The sequence below is a fragment of the Capra hircus genome, chromosome 12 (assembly GCF_001704415.2).
Source record: "Capra hircus breed San Clemente chromosome 12, ASM170441v1, whole genome shotgun sequence".
NCBI lineage: Eukaryota > Metazoa > Chordata > Mammalia > Artiodactyla > Bovidae > Capra > Capra hircus.
The window spans coordinates 59,720,402-59,741,794 of NC_030819.1; the positions used below are offsets into that span (position 1 = coordinate 59,720,402).

Below are 21,393 nucleotides of genomic sequence, written 5' to 3' on the forward strand. Positions count from 1 at the left end.
ATCCGTTTAATTCTCACAGTAATAATCATGAGGTTTTATTGTTTCAATTTTACTGGAAATCAAAGGTCAAACCAGTTGTAACTTGCATCATATTATAAAGCTAGAAAAAGTAAGACCGGAATTGTAACATCTGTCTGATGACAAAACCAATGTCCTTAAGGCCCCTGTAGGCCCCAAGCATTGTCCCTTTGCAGGGTGACACTGCAACTGCTACACCAGAAGGGGGTTGCAGATCTGCCAGGGGCAGAGGAAGGAGCGCTGGAGACACCTGCACTTCAGTTTCTGCTTCCCAGACAAGAACAGAGAACTTCAGCAGGGGCCTGACCGCACTACAGTGCAAGCCAGATCAGGAGAGATTAGAAGTCAAAGCTAAGGGCATGAGTATCACAAAAACGTGTGTTTAGGATTAGGCTGGAAACTCAGAAGAAAGTTGCATAGTATTTAAAGATGAAGAAAGACAAAAATAGACCATATTGCAACTCAATTTCAACAAAAGAGGCAGTTAAGAGAGACAAATTATAAAGATGGAACTGTGCTGTGCTTAGTCGGGTTCAACTCTTTGTGACCCCATGGACTTCAGCCTACCAGGCTCCTCTGTCCTTAGGGATTCTCCAGGCAAGAATACTGGAGTGGGTTGCCATGCCCTCCTCCAAGGGATCTTCCCAACCCAGGGATCGAACCCATGTCTCTCCCACTGCAGGTGGATTCTTTACCATCTGAGCTACTAGAGAAGCCCAAAAATACTGGAGTGGGTAGCCTATCACTTCTCCAGGGGATCTTCCTGACACAGGAATCAAACCAGGGTTTCCTGCATTGCAGCTGGATTCTTTACCAGCTGAGCTACCAGGGAAGACACATAAGGATGGTACCAGTTAGCATTTGGAGACAGAGTGAGAGTAAGCTATTTTGTCAACTTTTTTTTTTTTTTTTTGGTTTTAGCTGCACCTCACAGCACGTGGTATCTTACTTCCCTGACCAGGGACTGAACCCATGTCCCCTGCATTGGAAGTGCAAAGTCTTAACCCCCAGACCACCAGGGAAGTTCCCTGTCAATACTCTCCACTGGGGCTTATTTCCTTGGCCTAGTTGCCCCTGGGCAGAGGCTGCCAGTCACTAGAATATGCCAAGACAGTGCATACAGGGAAGCAATGCCAGATGGTGGGGGGAGAGCTTTACCCTTTATCACACTAACTAATGGCACTTTTCCTCCTGAGTACAAACAGCACCCGGCCCCTCCCCAAAAAGGGAACAGTGGATCTTAACTCAGTCTCCACTGAGCACAGCAAGACTTTGCCTTCCATAAATAGCCTTCTTAAGAACCTGCCTTGAAAATCACCTTTTAGTGAGTGGTTCATATAGTCATAAATAAATAAATGTCTGTTGAATAGGAGGGAATGGGAATCATAGCTAGATTGGAATGTCACCTTCTTGATTACAGTGCTCTGAATTGTGACACTTCATCCAGACTCTGTGATTTGTGCTGGGGAGGTCGTGGTGAAAAAGTCCTCGTGGAGCTTATCGCACTGTAGCAGGAGGGTCAGATAAGAGAGAAGTAAACTTACGTATCACGGGAGATGCCATAAAGGAAATAAACAAGATAGGATGGGGAGTAGTGTAGTAGTTAAAGACCTCAGAGAAAGAAATACTCAGGCAAAGACGTGGAGGGTTTAAAAAAACACACACACAAAGACTGCCCATTCAAAATACACAGGCAAAGTTTTTCAGGTGGAGAGAGCAGTGAAGGCTAAAGTCTGGATTTGGGAAGGCTCTTGGTGTGTGTGTCCTGGGCACAGAGTGCAAGGTGGAAAAGGGCAGGAGATGAAACTGGAAAGAAGGGTCAATTTGAGACCACATAAGAGCCCTGAGGATTAGGAGAATATGTTGCCTCACCAATTTAGGGACAATGCCCCTTATCAGCTCAGAAGAATGAAAATGATGCCCCTTTCCCTAGGCAACAAAATTCTCCTAAAAGAAAAGGGGGGAATGAGAGGGTAACAGGCAGGAAGGCCAGGGGTCTCCAGATGGAGGAAATCGGCTGCAAGTGTCAGACATTTTTTATCTCTCTCTTAAGTGGCAGGAGGAAACAAACGATAAGTGTCAGCTTTTTGGCTTCCCTGATAGCTCAGTTGGTAAATAATCCACCTGCAAAGCGGGAAACCTGGGTTTGATCCCTGGGTTGGGAAGATCCCCTGGTGAAGGGGAAGGCTACCCACTCCAGTGTTCTGGCCTAGAGAATTCCATGGACTGTATAGTCCATGGGGTCACAAAGAGTCAGACACGAAGGAGCAACTTTAAATGTAAACCTTATGTGAGCCCTGGAAGAGCCTGAGGCCTCTCAGCCATGATTCTAAGGTGCCATCTGGCCCTGAGTCTTGGAAGGTGGATGTACTGTCCTTTCTTTGCTGCGGATCAGGTCCCACTCCTGGCAGGCTGTCAGGAGAGCTCTCACTTGGCAGGTACGGGCTCCCTTGATTTCATAAATGCACAGCCTGTAGTCAAGAATTTCCAAATGTGATTAAAATGAAACTGCCGTGGAAATCAGGTCTGGCGGCCCATCTCTCCAGTACTTAGAAGGAAGAGCGCCTCCCAGACCTGGCAGGCGACCTCAGTGACATGGTTTGGAATAGATTTAGGAAGGGCTGCCAGGTAGACAAGAGATTTCAATAACTAGGCAGCCAAATTAGTCATTAGAAGGACTGGGTACCAGGGACGCACCAGGGAAAACCTCCTGACCTCTCAATAGTCGAAGTCATCGAGATAAATGAGCTCTGAAAACAGTGCTTCATTTGAGAAGGAGGACGTACTTTATGATTAACTCCAGATGACCACAGTCTCCAGAGGCTGACCAAACCCTGTTCCTGGAAATCGGAAAATGATAACTTTGCAATAGCTTCTTTGGCCAGTTCAGTCCTTGAACAGTTCAAAAGAGGGAAGAATTGGCCCAAAATGTCCTATATCAGCAGAGAAACAGAGATAAAATTCATTTTCCTGGACAGACCAAATCGCTACACACAGTTTCCTCTCTCAGTGGTTAGTCATGCCATGGAAGAGATGGTTCCAGAAGGATAAACAAAAGTAATGCTTTAAGCAAACGGACCGTACCTGCTTGTGAGCATAATGATGGTCTGCAGCCAACACGACCACAGCCCACTTCCTCTGTGGCTGGTCTTAATTGAAACTGATGGAGCTGTGGAGCTAGCTGGGTTTTGCATAAATCATCATCGGTAATACACTTTCAAGGGTAATCACAACATTAATATACCAAGCAGGAAGTGAAATAATTAAAATTTAGCACAGTGCAGTATTAAAGTTTCCAAAATTAATTTGAAGCACCTTTTCTCAGTACAAATGAGCAATTGCTTCAGTCCATAGAAAGGAACATTCAAAGAAGTACTACATAGGCCATCAGCAACAAAAGAAATTCTACCTTCTTCCTACATTGTAAATTGTCTGCTTATATTTTAATTCCTTTTCCTTTCTTCTCTAGTGGTGCAAGGTTTTTTTTGTTTGTTTGTTTTACCTGCCTTTAAGCTAAATGCATGTCATAAAGCCATGTAGAATTAAAATCTTGCAAATCTGGGAGCATTAAGAGAGAAAAATTGTTCCCTTATGACCCTTAGGAAGACAATTCCAGCCCAGAAAGTGAACGAGCATATGTACCTAGGGTGATAAGCATCTCATTTCAATATATCTGCATAGAAGGTAATAAAGTACCCAGGCTGGGTCCCCTAGTGAACCGCAGGGGTAAGACAGTGGCACTAAATGGCTCACTGCTTCTGATGGAGTGTCTTTAATGCCGGATGCTTTGAAAGATGATAAGCAGAAAGCTTCCTGTTTGTCCTCTGTAATCTCGCAGGCAGACAGCTTGACAACAGCAATATTTTGCAGAGAACCACACCCCAGTGTTCCAAGACTGGAAACACCTTGACCTAGGAGCACAAAAATATCAATCAAACTTTGAGTAGGGGCTCCCTCCAATGGGCAGGACCCCTGGTACCCAGACAGCATCCCAGCTAAAAGTCAACACTCTCTGAACTGTACAGCAGGTAAAGCCTGTACTCTGTCAGCAGTAACTTAGCTCTTAACTCACACTGGTGTTACTTCTTTTCTCCTCAATATCACACCTTCTGTAAGGAGCTAGGACTTCCCTGGTGGCTCAGACGGTAAAGCGTCTGTCTACAATGTGGGAGACCCGGGTTCGAGCCCTGGGTTGGGAAGATCCCCTGGAGAAGGAAATGGCAATCCACTCCAGTACCATTACCTGGAGAACCCCATGGACAGAGGAGCCTGGTAGGCTACAGTCTATGGGGTCGCAAAGAGTCGGACACGACTGAGCGACTTCAGTCAGTCAGTCAGTAAGGAGTTAGAGGTCTCTTCTGCCTAGAGAAAAAAGTGGTGATGAGTCCTCATCACCCTTGTAAGAATTACTTGAACAGGCAGTTTCATCTAGACGTCAGTGATGAGAGCAGACACAAAAAAGAATATCCAGTGGTGAAATTTCAGACCCTGGGGAAGGTGAAATAGCAGCAAGATATGGGGTAGGGTCCCATGCCTCTTACAATGCATTGTTCAAATTGTACTCCCCACGCTGCCTGTGATTAGAGTCAATTCTTAGGACTTATCATGTGAAATGAACACTGCCATTTCCTGCATTAAAAAAATCCTCTAGTGGGGTTGGTCACCTTCAAGTGATGGGATATGGGAGAATAAACGTAGAGTAAGGAGAGTTGTCAGTTAATGTCAGGTTTCTTCACTGTTCACCTGAAACTATCATAGCATTGTTAATCAGATATACTCCAATACAAAATGTCTTTGGTGTTAAAAAATAAAATTTTATAAATTAAATAAATTTAAAAAAACATGCTTCTGAGTATCAACCAGTCAATGAGAACTCCCGGCAGACCATGACCAGAAAAATGGCTTCCTTTGGAAAATGGTAAAAGCCTTCATATTACCCTGTGCCCTTTTGAAGGAAATTTTGCTCTTGTATGTTCTCAGTAAAACTCTTCCTGTTAATACCAGAGAGCTCAGATGCAAACAAGTCCCACTGAAATTCTATACACAGAACCTAAGTACAAATGGGTACTCATGTCCTTGACCAAAACTTCAGGGTCTTCAAATGTTTCTCATCTGGCAGATATATAAAAACTTGCGCTACTGTTAAATCTCCTGTCTCAACTTCCTTGATGCTCAACTTGCTTGATGACAAAGTTATCAAAATTCAACTTGATCAAGCATCAAGCAACTTTCTCTCAATTTCAAGGGAGAGAAAACTTCAGTTGATACAGATGCCTTCAATTCACATCAAGTCAAGATATGTTGAATGAATACCTATTATGGGAGGAAAGGCAAAGTGGGAAGCAGAGGGAAAGAGGAGGAGGAGGAGAAGCAGCAGAAGCACAAGCTGAAGAAGAAGGAGGAGAGAGAGGAGGGGGCAGGAGCAGATGGAAGCAGGGCAGAAACAGAGGGAGAGGGGGGCGGGGAAGAAGGAGGCGAAGGCAAGTGGAAACTGCCCTCAGCTTCGCTGAGCATCATTGCTGTGAACATCTTCCCTGACATCTTCAGACGCTGGCCTGTCACTGCCCACCCTCCAGTCATGTGGTGATGAACCCTAGTCACACTTACTCATAGTAGGAGCTCCCGTATTTCCAAGACATTCGCCATTTGGTTCCAGTGTGGCCAACTGTTAGTGTCATTTTGAGGAAGAGTCTAGTTCCTTCCCCTCCAGGAAGTGCAAAGTGTCCTATAATATGTAGAAACGGCCGTGATGGTACAGCAAGAGACATTTGCTTCCAGATTTTATTTTGGTTTTGATCAAGCTGAATTTCAATAACTCTGTCATCAAGCATAATTAACAAAAATAATGTAATTATGGAGTACATAGCACAGGTGAAACTTAATTATTTGGACTCCCAGGAAATGAGCTCTTACCAACAAAGCAGCAACTTGAAGGAGGACCAGGAAACTGAGTGTCATCCTCTCTGATTTAGCAGTGATGCCATCTGTACTGGGCTGAGTCCAAGCAAGCAGCAGCCAGCCAGGAGGCTAAATGCAGGAGCAGTGGGTCACAACCCCAGGCAACATCTGGTCCCTTGAGTAGCCAAGGCAATTCCATAAATGGTGAGAGCCAGTGGGCCTTTAGCGAAAACATAAAAAATGAAAAGTTTAACATTTTTCTCCTGCCAGCTAACCTGCCCTACTTTGGCTTTCTTTCACAAGAAAATACAAAGCAGAGCATATAATAAAATAGTTGATATAGACTGTGTCCCCCAAAATTCAAGTGTTCAAACCTTATACCCAGCGTAATGATATTTGGAAGTGGGGCTTTGGGGTGATTAGGTCATAAGAACAGAGCCTCCAGGAATGGGGTTAGTGCTCTTATACAAGAGACCCTAGAAAGCACCTTTCTAGGTGCCTCTTCCTCCAGGTGAAAACAGTCATGTGAAAACCAGGAAGCTGGTGCTCACCAGACACTATACCTGCCAGCACCTTGAATTTGGACCCTCCTGCCTCCGTAACTGTGAGAAATAATACCACAGTCACACAGTCTGTGTTATTTTGTTACAGCAACCCAAACAGACTTAGACAGTGGTAATTAGGGGAATAAAGTCTCCTGGTAACCAGTGTATAACTTGAGAACAGAACCGGCACAATGCACCAAGTTGCTGTTCAATTTAATACATGCATTTACCCATTAATTTTGCACCAACTTGGGTCTGAACTTGGGACACATTCCTACTGAGACTAGACCCAGAGATTATAGAGTTCTTGGTTTTCCTGCCCTTCAAACCAGGGGATTTTAGAAGCTGATTCAGAGACCGAGTCCTCAGAGGATAGTCCCAAAGTTAGCAGCTGGACAGAGATGGGAAGTGGGAGATCCCAGCATATGTCTGCAATCAGATAAAATTATCTGATCACCAGGGGCTTCCCTGGTGGCTCAGAGGTTAAAGCGTCTGCCTCCAATGTGGGAGACCTGGGTTCGATCCCTGGGTCGGGAAGATCCCCTGGAGAAGGAAATGGCAACCCACTCTAGTATTCTTGCCTGAAGAATCCCATGGACAGAGGACCCTTGTGGGCTACAGTCCATGGAGTCTCAAAGAGTCAGACACAACTGAGTGACTTCACTTTCTCTTTCACTATGGAAAGCAGTACGGAGGTCCCTTAAAAAACTAGAATCAGAGTTACCTGTATGATCTTCCAATCCTACTCCTGGGCATATATCCAAAGAAAACTCTAGTGTGTAAAGATACATGCACCCCCAGTGTGTGCAGCAGCACTGTTTACAATAGCCAGGGCACGGAAGCAACCTAAACTGTCCACTGACCCATTGACAGATGAACAAAGAAGGTGTGGGGTGTGTGTGTGTGTGTGTGCGTGTATACATATACACACACAGTACACACATACATTACAGAATGGAACGTTATTCAGCCATAAAAAAGAGTGAACTAATACCATTTACAGCAACAAGGATGGACCTAGAGATTATCATGCTGAGTGAAGCAAGTCAGACAGAGAAACACAAATATCATTATATCACTTATATGAGGAGTCTAAAAAATGGTATAGGTGAACTTATTTACAAAACAGATATAGACTCACAGACAGAGAAAACAAACTTAGAGTTACCAAAGGGGAATGGGAGAAGGATAAGTTAGGAGTTTGGGAGTAACATATACATGCCACCAAATATAAGAAGATAACGAACAGGGCTAACTGTATAGCACAGAGAGCTATCTTCAATATCATGTAATAACCCATAGTGGAAAATAATTTGAAAAAGAACACACACACATATATATATCCATATATGTATGTATAACTGAATAACTTTGCTGCATAACTGAAATAGAGCATTTTAAATTATACCTCAATTAAAAAGTTTAAAAATAGTTTAAAAAATAACATTTGTGCCAACATTTCAAGTAGTAACACACTTCAGTTTGTGCATTCAGTAGAAGTACAAGGGATATGGAGAAAGAACAAGCAAAGTGCCAGGTATTTTTGGAGCATTCATCAAAGTCTCCTCATGTGGGAAGCAAATGAGTTTTTCTTTGGGTTTTGATCTTAGTTTCACCTCAAAAGGAAAATGCCTTTTTATTTGGCTTGTTTGCAGGTTTTTAAAACTTATTTGTAAATATTTCATAATATTTAAAACAGTATATAATGACTGCATACTCTTGCAGCAGAAAATAATTAATAATACTCGGCACTTAATGGCACTTTCATCATTAAAGCTCTTTGTAGACATTAATTAAGGAAAAGATACTTCATTTTTTAAAAGTTGTTGTTAGGCTCCTGTCAGTGGATTTCATGAATGTTGGTTGCAACAGGAAGTGAAATATGTAGAATCCAAAATACAAATCTGCCACAGTTTTTCTTGAAAGATAAAAATAAGCCTTTGTATGTTTTCCATTATACCTTGTCCCTTTGAATAAGTTTGCTAATAACTTTTACTCATGGCTCTATATTAAAATTGCGTTTTCTTCGGTTATAACTACTGTGATGTCATATTGAATACTTCAGATTTTATTATGTATTTTCAATTATTCAAATGTAAAAGCTTCATAAATAAAGGCACCAAAACTACTCATGTTCCAGGAGAAACATTTGTTCAGTTGGCAAATAGGCAGAGTACGTCCCTTCTTTTCCTTCCTGGAAAGCAGAGGTTGGTTTATCAAGAGGGATGATTCTTTCGGTCATTTTCCCTTCCTCCCTCTACAGGGACAAACATGCTCATCTCCAGGGTGAAACTCACAGCTTGTTTCAGTTATCCTTCCAGAACTCTTTCTCTCCATCTGTTTCCAATGTCTAGAATTTTTAAGATAATCCTTTTATCATATAATTTGACACAATAAACATTGCCTCCTACTTCTCATACAAAATAGTTGCCTGCAGGTCAGGATCCTCAGTGTTTTTCTTCATTTCTGTCCTCACCTGCGTTTACCCCTTTCACTTCTGTCTTGGAGACTAGCTCCTATCTCAGTCAAGCTCATTCCTCCATCAACACTTAGCATTTCCCTATGATTCCTCCAGCAGTCAACTCCTTCTTTATAGAGGTTTGTCATTAACATCTATCTTCCTTCTGATTCCTTGCAGGAATTCTTTAAATGCAAACCATATCTGTTGAACACATGCCCTCTAGGTACTGTCTTGTCCTCTCTTCCTGTTGGGCTTCCCACAAAAGTAGCCTTCCATATGAGCAGCCTACATCATCATCTCCATTCTCTCACTCCCATTCATTCTTAAAATACAACCAACTGCTTTCTGCTCTCACAGCTCCATGTTGGCACTCCGTGAGGCACACCAGCCACCACCTACCAGCAACTCCAGGAGGTACTTTTCACCCATTATCTCCTGTCTGGGCTCCTTCAATGTTGTTCTCTCCTGGTTCACCACGTACAAGCTCAGCGCTCCTTTTCAGTCTTTTTCAGGTTCCATTTTCCCTGAATGTTAGTGTTTCCAGGAATTCTGCCCTATGAATTCTAATCACTGTCTTCATCGTCTCTGAGGGACTCTATTGATCCTAGGCCACGCCTGCATCCACATGCTTTGCCCCGTTCTGCTCTGTTTTCCTATTTCTTGTTTCCTCTGCCTGGGGTGTCATTCATTCTTGATGAGTCTAAAGAACTGCTTACCAAGACCCAGTTCAAACAGAATTCTCAAATGCCCATTCTTTCTTCTCTCCAACCCCCACCTCCCGCAACCCTGACAGAATTAGTTGTCTCTCCCAGCATTCCCATGGCATCTTACATGTATTTGTGTATATGTGAGTGGATGTGTGTTTATATATGTCTCTCTGTGTGTGTGTGTGTGTGTGTTTGTGTGTTGCTTAAGTTATGTCTGACTCTTGTGACTCTGTGACTGTAGCCCACCAGGCTCCTCTGTCCATGGGATTCTCCAGACAAGAATACTGGAGTGGGTTGCCAAGCCCTCCTCCAGGGAACCTTCCTGACCCGGGGATCGAACCTACACCTCTTATGTCTCTTGCGTTGGCAGGTGGGTCGTTTACCACTAGCACCACCTGGGAAGCCCTGTGTGTGTGTGTGTGTGTGTGTGTGTGTGTGTGTTCATTACATATAATACCACAAGATTTGTCAAGGAAAGGAATCCCAGCTTAAGTATCTTTGAATTCTCAGCACATAGAATAGTTGCAATAAGTCATATTAAGATGACTGTTTCATATTAGAGGACAGGAGAGACTAATACTGTGGATTTGGTTCAAGGTCACTTTTTCTTTGTTTTACTCCCAAAGCAGCTAATGAATATGGCAAAGGTTATTAATCAGACAAGGACAGTGGGGCTGAATGTAGCTCCCATTGTTTCTCTTTGTATCTCACAGAGATGTGCCCAGTTTTTAACTTTGCAACTCAGTTAAGTATCATACAGCTTAACAGCCAGGGTCCTAGCAGCAGACTGCTCGTTGTGCCAAAACTGGGTCAGACTTTGTCTGTACTTGTACTTTAGGGCCTAGGAATTTTCATATATGTCTTTCTATCAGTTTTTCATGGTCAGGTCTACATGATTTTCATAAATATTGAATTATTAGTTAGCAAATGAATAAATGACCACTTGGCAAAAGTAACATCCTGACTTATAATCCATCACCCAGACACCCATTGAGAGAGAGGGTAACTCAGACACACTGGGTATGATTGGTAAAAAGCTTGTCATCATGCATTACTTGAGATATGCAGTTATCTGTGACAACCCAGGGACCTGCCGAGTCCAAGAAGAATGATTGATTTTGAGAAATGGCATTTGCTTTCTCTTTCTCTCATTGTAATTTTGATATTTCATTCTATTTTCAGACTGGTACTGTGAATGATGACTGATCATGATTCCATTAAGAAACTCCCTTGTAAAGGAATTGGGAATAGAGTGGATGAATGCATGTGTGTATGTATGCATGTAAGTTCATTCAGAGAAACTCAATATTCATTCTGTTTCAACTGAACTTGGTGACCTAATACTTCTATTTTATATAGTATCACTTTCATACACAAAATAGCAGCGCAGCTGCTGATAACTTCAGTAAGAATTTAATAACATGGCCAAATATCTCTAGAGATACAAAAGAAATATGGTTATCTAAACAATAAATGCTTATGAAGGGACTTCTATGTGCCAAGGACTATGAAAGGCTGGTCTATAGTGTCCAGGAACTTACAGATACGCTGATAAGACAAAATACATAACACATGAAATAGGGAAGAGTGTATTTAATCTTGTGTTCAATTATATGATTCAGATGAAATGCTACATAATAAGAAGGTTATGTGAGCACATCATGGACCAGCACATTACTGGAGGAGAGGCAGACAGCTCTGGGTGTAAGTTTTGCCTCTATGAGTTAATTTCAAACTTAGGCAGGGCATATCTGACCTCTAAGTCCAAATTTCCTTAACCGTAGGAGTAATTCACCTATTCTATTAACTTGCCTGTTCTGTACCCTCCAGAGTTTTCTTCCATGCAGTGCAGGCATCACTCAAGAGTCAGTGAGGCAATATCAATGCAAACATATTTAATTTGTTCATGACGTGTGTGAAAGTGTTAGTCACTCAGTCGTGTCTGACTCTTTGCAAGCCCATGGACTACAAGCATGCCAGGCTCCTCTGTTCATGGGTTTCTCCAGGCTAGAGTACTGGAGTAGGTAGCCATTCCCTTCTCCAGGGGATCTTCCCCAACCCTGGGATCGAATCCAAGTATCCCAATTGCAGGCAGATTATTTACCATCTGAGCCACCAGGGAAGCCCCTTGTCTGTGACGGTTATGATCAAATCAGAGAAAGATGCAAATCATCTCTTCCCAAGAGGTACCTGTACACTCAGTCTCAGTCTCAGCCTGACTCTTGTCCACAAAGCCCAAAGTCTTCCTCTTTAGGACCTGCTCTGTCATCCAAATTCATCCCAAACCTGTCTCTCAACCTTCACCCAATTTTGGAGCAAGTATGGCTACACATTATTCCCCTTTGATTACTATTTCTTGTTTACTCACAGGTATAAAATTATGACCATGATGTGGAGCCACCATGTGAAGACAGGGGGCGTGTTTCTTGGAGGAAGAAGCAGTAATTTCAAAGCTCTGAGGCAGAAACAAGTGGGATGTGTTCAAGAGAGACAAAACAGGCCAGTATACATGGGACAGGAGAGTGAGGGAGACGGCGATGGAACGTGGGGGAGGGAGCAGCAGGTAGCAGTCCTTCAGCAGGAAACAGGGATTTCTTCTAAGAGCAACACAAAGTCATGGGAGGTTCAGGCAGCAGGGTGACTTGACTAGTTTCATGATTCATTCGTACTGTCGGGTCTTTTTGAGAGAGCAGGAGGGAAATCATGGAACGGGTTATAAAAACATTTCCATGCTCTCAGCTGGAGATGATGATGTTTAGCCTGAGGTTATGGCAATGGACTTTGAACAAAAGGAAGGACTCGACATGTATTAAACAGAGATACTAAAAATATGTTTCCAACAAGTGTGATGCATTTAAGCAATGGAAATGCCAGTGTCCCTGGGAACTGAGCCAGAAGAGGGATGGAAGTCTGGGGAGTAAGCAGGGATCCTATCACAGACACCAAGTTAGGAAACTTGCTGTCATGTTTGGCAGAATCTGCTGTCAAATTAGACATGGGAGGCAAAGGGAAAGAGATGAACAAAAGGGAACCCATTTCCAGGCCTGTAGCCAGAGCAGCTCAAGATCTAGTTGTACCATTTATTGAGAAGAGAAGTCCTGGCGAAGAGTGCATTTGGGGAGGTGGAATCCAGAGTTCTGTTTTAGATGTGATAAGACAAGGATATGTAACAACAGTATGGTTGCTGGACCAACTAAATGGCCGAAGGCGCATAAAGCACTGCATCAGTGAGACTTGTACACAGTAGGAACTCAAAAAGCTTCAACTGTTACTTTCATTGTCAACATTACTATACACGTAACTATCTTCATCAACTGAAAAGCTTACTAAAAGGCAGCCCCAATCTTCTATGACCTCACTTTCCACCTGTTACTGACACTAACAGTGTAGGATGCATTTTGTAGAAAATGTCAGCTGGCTTCTCCCCCTTTTGCACACACAACTGTTTTGTGAAGGGAGACGAAGTGGAGCAGAGGTAACCGACATGTACAAAGTCCCTCTACATCAGGTTTCTTTTTTTTCTCTTTTCCCCATGAAGATTAAGGGTTTTTCACAGATGGATTACATCTTCTCATCATTAGTTAAGCCCATCTTAGTGGAAATTCTACTTAGGAAAGTATCTGAGAAAGGCAGATCAATTTGACTGTGCAGAGAGCGTTACTTCATATAAAATCAGAGCATCTGTGTGACAGGAAACAGAGGTGCAAGATCCACGCCTGCTCCCACACCCGCCCCTCCCCCCTCCAGTTGATAAATAGTCACCCTCTTGACACGTCCATATGCCCAGAAAGGAGCAGCAACACAGAAAATAATTGCAACATGCAACACATAATTTTCACTTGCCCTCAGGACATAAAATGCATCAGGACACCTTCTGTGAGTTGGCTGAGGGGGACCAATGATTTAGATCCTCACTCTTTATTTATCAACAGCCCTGGAGCAGAAAGCAAAATGAATAATCCTTGAATGGGCATCACTTCCAGACAACGTGCTTCTAAAAATGAAAGCTGAAAAGGACAAACATCTGTGTTGAATGTAGTCCTGGATTCGTCTGGGTAGACAAATATGGATGTACTTGGCCATTCTTCCAAGCACCAGGAAGGATGCATAGGCTGAGGTGGTCGGTTGCTGCAATGTTCTGAATGCCAGTGGGCCATCAGCATGCCTGGGTGCCGCGTGGGACATCTCAGATGCTCCTCTGGATAATGGTCAGGGCCTGGGAGTTGCCAGATGAATTTCTCAGGCTGAGTCTGATTCATCCAAAATCTTAGGTCTTCATATGGTTCACAATGGCTGTTTGTTTGTCTGCCCTGCAAGAAGCTTAATTTATCATTTTTAATTGACAAGGAAATGCTGAGTTCAATCAAAGGCAGATGTAAGAAGGGCTGGGAGTCGTTGAAAATGCTACTGGGGAAAGGTCTGTGCCCCAAGATGGTATTTGGCTCTTAAGGAAGCACAGATGAGGCAGGCGTATTTGGGAATGTTTGTTGCTTTTTGTGACTATACCTCATTTCCTGCATCACCTGTACATCATGTCGGTGACATTTTCTCTGGTAATTACACATTTTCTTCCAGCAGCAGAGGGAATGTCCTGTGGAAGGCACAGGACTGTCAGCCCATGAGCTAGTGCTTTTCAGGAAGCTTAAATGAGGACCCCCAGGGTCCGGATGTGTTCTTCTTCAGAGAATAATGCATAGCCCAAGCAGAAGAGTCCATAAGTGGAATCTTGAAAAATCTAAAGCAGAAGTACTGAGTGTTTGAGATGTCAAAGCAGCCACCCCCAAAAGAAAACAGGTTGCAATCCATCCACAATGTTCTGCACCTTGAGGCAACAATAGGATCATAAGGGGGTGGGGACTCTCATATTTGATACATATGAACTGGATATGAACTTGAGAAGAGACTCTAAGATGTAGGGTTGAGACAAGGTGGAGTGTAATCACAGAAAGCACACTGAGAAATCATTGTCCCTCTCTTTTCTTTTTTTTTAATTCGAAAAAAAGTTATTCATATTAAATAAGTGTCAACCTGGGTCAAGTCTTTTTTTCAGGGAGCTAACTACGCCGAACCTCTTAATTATAATCACAGCAGTCCTGTGTGATGAAGTCTCCAGAGCGCCTGCTTATGCACTGTTCGGTTGGGAGGACTGTATTATGCTTGCCCCAGCATCCTGATCTTAAGGTTTATTTAAGCCTGTAAATAGTTTAATGCTCCTATCACGTCTAAGAAAGGCATGAAAAAGACCAAATAGTCCTCCAGCCTCCTGGTGTGGTCCCTCCCTGAGATTGGTAAACATGAGTCTCCTTTGGAGTTCCAAAACTTCGTGTGTGTGTGTATGTGTGTGTGTGGCCATAGTGCACAGCTTTCAGGATTTTAGTTCCCCGACCAGGTATTGAACCCGGGCCTCTACCAGTGAAAGTGTGGAGTCTTAACCACTGGACCGCCAGGGGATTCCTGTGTTCCAATACTTTATCTCTGGATCTTTCTTTTCAGTAACATGCAATCTGTGACAGCAAATGCCACCAGGAATAAAACAAGAGGGAGATCTCCCTGGCCAATGATGGTCCCTCTTCATTCAGGACCTGGGTCTATGGAAAGAAATCACACAATTTCAGAATCTCCCAGGTATTGAATACCGCAAATTCCTCAAAGATCTTTTAATGCACGGAATCAGTGCCAAGGTAAACAGAGGCAAAGGGGTTGCCCTCTATGGGAGCATATATTAATCTATCCCCGAGGGCTCTGCTCACATAAACAACACCCAGTGAGAGTCCTGTATTAACTCTACCTGAGGGGAAGAGGGAGGTGGGCCCCTCCCCTGTGCACCAGCACCACCAGTGGGGGATGCAGCGAGACAGGGTGTTGTCATATAACCAGAGTCATGTGTTGTCTGCTTTGTCTTTGCTCTGTCCTTTTTTATTAACCCCAAAGATCCTGTCAAATGCTCTTGGTAGAAGAGGGATTACCAAACTAGAGCGGACACGCTTAGCTCCAGAGCCCAATGGACTTTGACAGATTTCTCCAGTCCAACTGTCTCGTTTTAGGGAGGGCTTGGGATATCACCTGCCTTGCTTCCTTAAAGCAGGTAAAGTAGTTTCAGATATGGCTGGTGGATTTCAACCCCTGCACTAACTGTTTTCAGTGGGAAGAACCCACAAATCCTGCTCTGAGACGCTAAAGGTGACCGGTATCAGTGCCGGTTTCAACCGTGATCTCTGTGAAATGTCCTTCCAGGGCTGGATTTGTAGCATGCCCCCAAGGTGCCAAGAAACCAGTCGCAGAGGAGAACATACATACTGATTCAGTTTCTGGACATTTTTCAGGGGTGTTGTAAGAGAAACTTACAGAGTTGTGTACTGAACTGAGTGGCTTTGACCTTCTCCAACTTCCTAGAATTGATGGAATGTCTCCATTTAAATCAGCCGGCATCAGAAAAGTGCAGAGTCTTAATGAAACTGCTTGAGATACTGACTTTAAATGACTGAACTACAGTGTCACTTTCAAAAGTGAATGTTTCAAACCCATATGGCATTTGTGGCTGCTCATGGCTCTGCTGAAAATCAGAGTTAAAACAGAATCACATTTGCAGACCAATAGGGGGCAGATGGGAGCCAGATGCCGGGGGAGAGACTCAACCTGCCTGCCAGCTGGAGTGGCCACAGGAGGCAAACAGCCCTGATGGAGATTCTATTCTAGGCGAGCTGACAGACCATGCCAGCGAGGGGCCCCCATGCCTCACTGCATTTGCACAGATCATTCAGGGTAAACCCGCAGCTCTATCAGGAGAGGGACCAGACTCTCCCTGAAAGCCTGAGGGAACACACAGCATCTTTCTTACTTGGATCTCTACTGCAACAGCTAAGGAGAAATGGGGAGACATGGTGATGTGGAGGCATTATTCCAATAGCTACATGTGAAATGGTATCATGGGCATTGCTGTGAAGCCTTATTGAGGCTGTCGAATACACAATTCTAGTCTTAGAAGGATATGGTCAGGGAGATGTTTATGCACAGACTAAGCTGCCTGGCTTGGAGCCCTTCTGTAAGGAGGACCTGAATTTCACAGAATATACCAGCAAGCCACTGGTCTCCTTGAGCTAAATCTCTGCTTTCCTACTCTCAACTATACGGCCATCCAAAGACCTAGAAGTCACTACCAAACCATAACATGAAGGTCCAAGAACACTTAATTCTCACTCCTCTCCAGCCCTGATCCTAGCCTAAAGGTTATTTTTCTATCCCTTGAAGGAGTGAAAAGAATTAAACCAGGAAGCATCTACAGCCACGCCTTCCATGCTTCACTCTTGCACAGGTCAAAACCTTTGAGGAGCTAGTGAGGGATATCTGGGGGCCTGGACTTTTATTAAAAGATCAGGCTTACAGGTGTGTGTGACAAGCCACATAGCAATTCTGAAAAACCTGGGTATGTAAAGAACCCCTGAGAAACGAGAGCAGAACAACCTAACCCCTGTGTCGACACATACTCACTGAGATCTTTAGACACCCGTGTGCCTCCTTGGGCCAGCTGGCCAGAGAGCAGCTGGTGGCCAGGACCGAGGGGTGTGAGGAAGTGGCCCAGGGGCCACGTGTGTCCTAGAGCAGCGTGACACCGGGCAGTGAGGCATCAGCCCGCTTGGTTGGTTTTAACCAAGTGGAACAGGCTGTGCCCTAGGAGGCCTGGGAAAGTTCTTCCTTGAACTGGGTCAGGAAACATCGAATACAGGTGAGCTGTTCTCTACAAAGTCAAATGTGATTTTATTGCACTTACTGATTACCAGTGTGATTCATTGGTCTCAGCCCTTGGGCATCTGTGTCCACAAAATGCAGGGCACTCAGCCAAATGTAGGACTGTTCTGATGAATTTTGGAATTTGCGCGCAATATTTTCCATGCTCGGCCGAACTGCCGGTAGAAAGCAAGATGCTGCCTCATGAAAAGCACCCCAGAACGACTCACAGGATACACTTTCCTGGAATTGCTAGTGACTAAGCACTTTACCTTGCCTGTTATTACAGCTGAAAAAAATAAAGAGATGACACTGCACAAGTAGCATTAGCACCTTCCTTTTGAATTGCTTTTTTTCTGTCTTGTTAACCCTTCCACAGCCTCTTTTTCTACTTTCTCATTTTGCTTTTACAACTTCCTGGTGAGAGGACAAGACTAGTATTACATAACTTCCAAGAGAGGCAAATCATACATAAACAGGTTAAAGGACTTGCTTTAGGATTCCGTTATTTCAAGTTATGTGTGTATCAGAGAGTCCTGGCCAGACACTGGCCTGATTTTAAATAAAGGGGATTATTACAAAGGCATAGGCAAGGAGGAGGGAAACCCCCGGGGATGGCACAAGAGGCTGGGGCTGGGAAAGGCTGCTCTTACCACCCTTTGCCTGAGGGGCCATAAGAAGTGGGAATCACCTAAGAGGACCCTGGAAGGAGGGTTAACTCAGCCATGGGAGGCAACCAGCCCAGAGCCAGTGGCTTGGAGGAACCCCGGAGAATAAATACCCAACCCGGTTCTCCCTGACACTCCCCCCGGCCTCTGCTTATCTCCTCACCTCTCCTCCCCAAACACTGATCCAGCCCATCTGAGAGACTGAAGGCAAGGAAGCCTACCGGTGGAATCCCAACAGTGGAGCCTCCAGGGGCACTTCTGGGAAGAGAGGCTCTACAAAAGATGGTCTGTAGAGTGCGCCTCAGAGAAAGCCAAGCTTTAGGTTGCTAGTTCCAAGAACCCTCAATGCCTCATCTTTCACTGTTATTTCCCAGATAAGTAAGAACAGGCATATTATCACCCGGGTTATAACCACCCTTGCTGGTGACTGGCTATATTCCCAGGTGTCAGCCTAACCAGGGTGGGCTTCTGCTTTCAATTAAGTGCAACTCAGAAAGCGCATTTCATCCCACAGTGAACTATGCACTGGGTACATTCTCATGAGAGACGTATCAACTAACACAATGCTGCCCTTTATAACTCTTCTCCAGAGCACTTTTTTTATGTGTGGCCCCATCTCTCACACGCACACACACACACACACACACACACACACACACACAGAGGCACATGCACTCAACAGTTCACATCAGAAGATGAGAACAAAGCACAGCTTGTGTTTCTGGCTCAGATGCCACAAAGTTAATTTTAGCTGGAAAACTCCTTGACAGACTTCCAGGAAAATACCACCCTAAACAGCAGAGCTCCTGTTAACATCTGCCCATCTGCCTGCTGTTTGCTCAGTGACATCCAATCCCAATCTCTTAAGTCCAGATTCTCAAACTTCTTCTGAAATTAGTCACCTCAATAAGGCTCATGATGACATAAGAGCAGCTGTTACTGAGAGGAACTGCGGCGTGGTGATGGTAGCTGGGGAACAAGTCAGTGGAAGCATGGACGGACGGCTGGGTGGGCGGGTGGTGGACGGATGGTGTTAGCTGCAAGATGGGAGAATTAATGAGGGGGGTGATTTACCTAACTCTCCCTCACTATTCTTTTCTTTAACGTAATTTTATTGATTTATTTTTGGCGGTGCTTGGTCTTTGTTGCTGCGGGGGCTACTCTCTAGTCGCAGTGTGCGGCTTCTCTTGCTGTGAAGGAGAGAGAAGGCGCACAGGCCTGTCTGTCTGACAGCGCAGTCAGGCTGTCCAGGGCACACAGGCTTCAGCGCCTGCAGCACGTGGGCTCAGTAGTCGTGGCTCCTCGGCTCTGGAGCACAGGCTCAGTGGCTGCGATGCATCAGCTCAGCTGCCCCATGGCATGTGGGATCTTCCCAGGTCAGGGACTGAACCTGTGTCTCCTGCATTGGCACTCTTTACCACTGAGCCTCCAGGGAAGCCCTCCCCTCACTACTCTTGGTAACAGTGAACCTGAGGTACCTCTAAATCCTGAGACAAAGGGGTCTCTGCCTGAAACCATTGACTTCAGACACAGAAAATATTACAGAATATATTCTAGACAGAGAGATAGACAGATCGTGATAGATGACAGACAGATAGATAGATACACAGGTTGTTGTTTCATTGGTAAACTGTGTCCGACTCTTTGGGACCCAATGGACTGTAGCTTGCCAGGCTCCACTGTCCAGGGGATTTCCCAGGCAAGAATACTGGAGTGGGCTGCTATTTCCTTTTTCAGGGAATCTTCCCAACCCAGGGATCAAACTCACATCTCCTGCATTGCAGGTGGATGCTTTACCACTGAGCCACCTGGGAAGTCCTATCAGATAGGTAGATAGATAAATAAGCCTGAATTAAGTAGACAGATGTATAGATAAGTAGGTAGATAGATCAGCCTGCGTTAGATCCCTGATGGCTCAGTGGGTAAAGAAGGGGACAGGACTGAGCACCTAAGCACACATGCACACATTAAGAACTCTGTCTTGAGTTCTGAGCGAGCCAGCATCGCTTAACTAACTGTGGAATGCTTCAGTGCTTCTGCAAGGAACTGCACTATCCTCTGATAGAAACAGGACAGAGTCATCTTTGCCAGGCGATTTGAGGAATTTCTAAGAATATGCACCTGCTCTTGCCACCCTGCCCCAAAGATTTTTGAGACTGGGGCCACATTCCAGGAGCCCTGAGGTTAGAGATGTTATGGTCACAGCTCCTATGCCCACCACCCTCCCTGCCCTGGGCCTGTCCTGCCTCTCCCGGCCCATAGAGAGCTCCTTCCATTTGTCTGGGTGACTGTACATATTAGGCAGAGGTTCTCTGGGCTGCTTGGAGGAGGACTGGAGGCAGACCCTCCTAACCCCGGCTTCCCTAGCCTCTGGCCCTTCCATGGGGAACATCAACACAAGATGATGACCTCAGAAGCATATCTGAGGACATGTGGGCTGCCCTTCTCACTAAAACCTGGTTTGAAATTCCCTTGCCAGATTTGCTTCAGGAAATGAACCTGAATGTGGATTGCAGGGTGGTGAGAATCAGGAGAAGCTGGAGAGAGGTACCCTTTGCATGGGGAGACACAGTAAGGAAAGTCAGGGGGGACACCCCTGCCCTCAATTCCAAGTAGAAGATGGTCTCCCCCACCCCAGGCAGGGTCTCGATTAAGCACTGGAACCCCCTCTGCCAATATCTGCTGAATCGACTCAGAGTGAACTGACCTGCATCATAATTCCAGGCACTGCACCAGAAATGACTTCAGTTGAGTTATGTCTTGTTTTGTTCTGTTTTAGGAAACAAGCTATATGCAGCCTGAGAACATATTGCTTTCGTTGCTGTCTGCTCTGAAGCTCAGAGATGTCACCCTAGATCTGGAAGTCTGACCTCACAGGCCCGGCTGGCTCTGTCTGGCGCGGGGGCAAGTTTCTCTAAAGCAGGGCCGTTCTCTGCTGGCTTGGGGTCTGGGCTTGGGCACCAGGACTTGGGAATGTGATAAATAATCAGCAGACAGTCTGCCTGTCAGGTGATGCTCTGCTCATCTGGGGATGGAGCCGAGGAGGGAGGTGTGAGAGCTGCCGAGGGAAGGGGCTGGGGGGGTTGTGAGCAGGCCTGGGGCGCCTCCATGTGACACTTCCTGCCTGCCCGCTGCTCTGAAAGCCCCAAGCTTGCCGCCCACTGGGTGCTGGGACCCCGCACTGCTTCACAGAAGCAGCAGCACGGTCTGGGTCATTCCCAGCCCTCCTCCCACCACCAGCACTTATCCTGACCTGCTTTTCTGGACTCATCTGGGAGGGGTGCAGAGTGTCACAGTAAGCTCCGGGCTCACACCCTCACTGCAACTTCTGGGCCAGGTGAAGCCTGCAGAGTGTGCTGTCTGAGAGCCAA

At 45.0% G+C, this 21,393-nt stretch overlaps 1 long non-coding RNA gene across 1 annotated transcript in view; it reads right to left on the reverse strand.

The window, feature by feature from the left end:
• Positions 5,933-21,393, reverse strand: part of LOC102178917 — a 543,725-nt gene continuing 528,264 nt past the window's right edge. The window contains exon 7 of the long non-coding RNA XR_001918944.1: positions 5,933-6,136. This is a non-coding gene — a long non-coding RNA (uncharacterized LOC102178917). The remainder of the gene's footprint in view (positions 6,137-21,393) is intronic.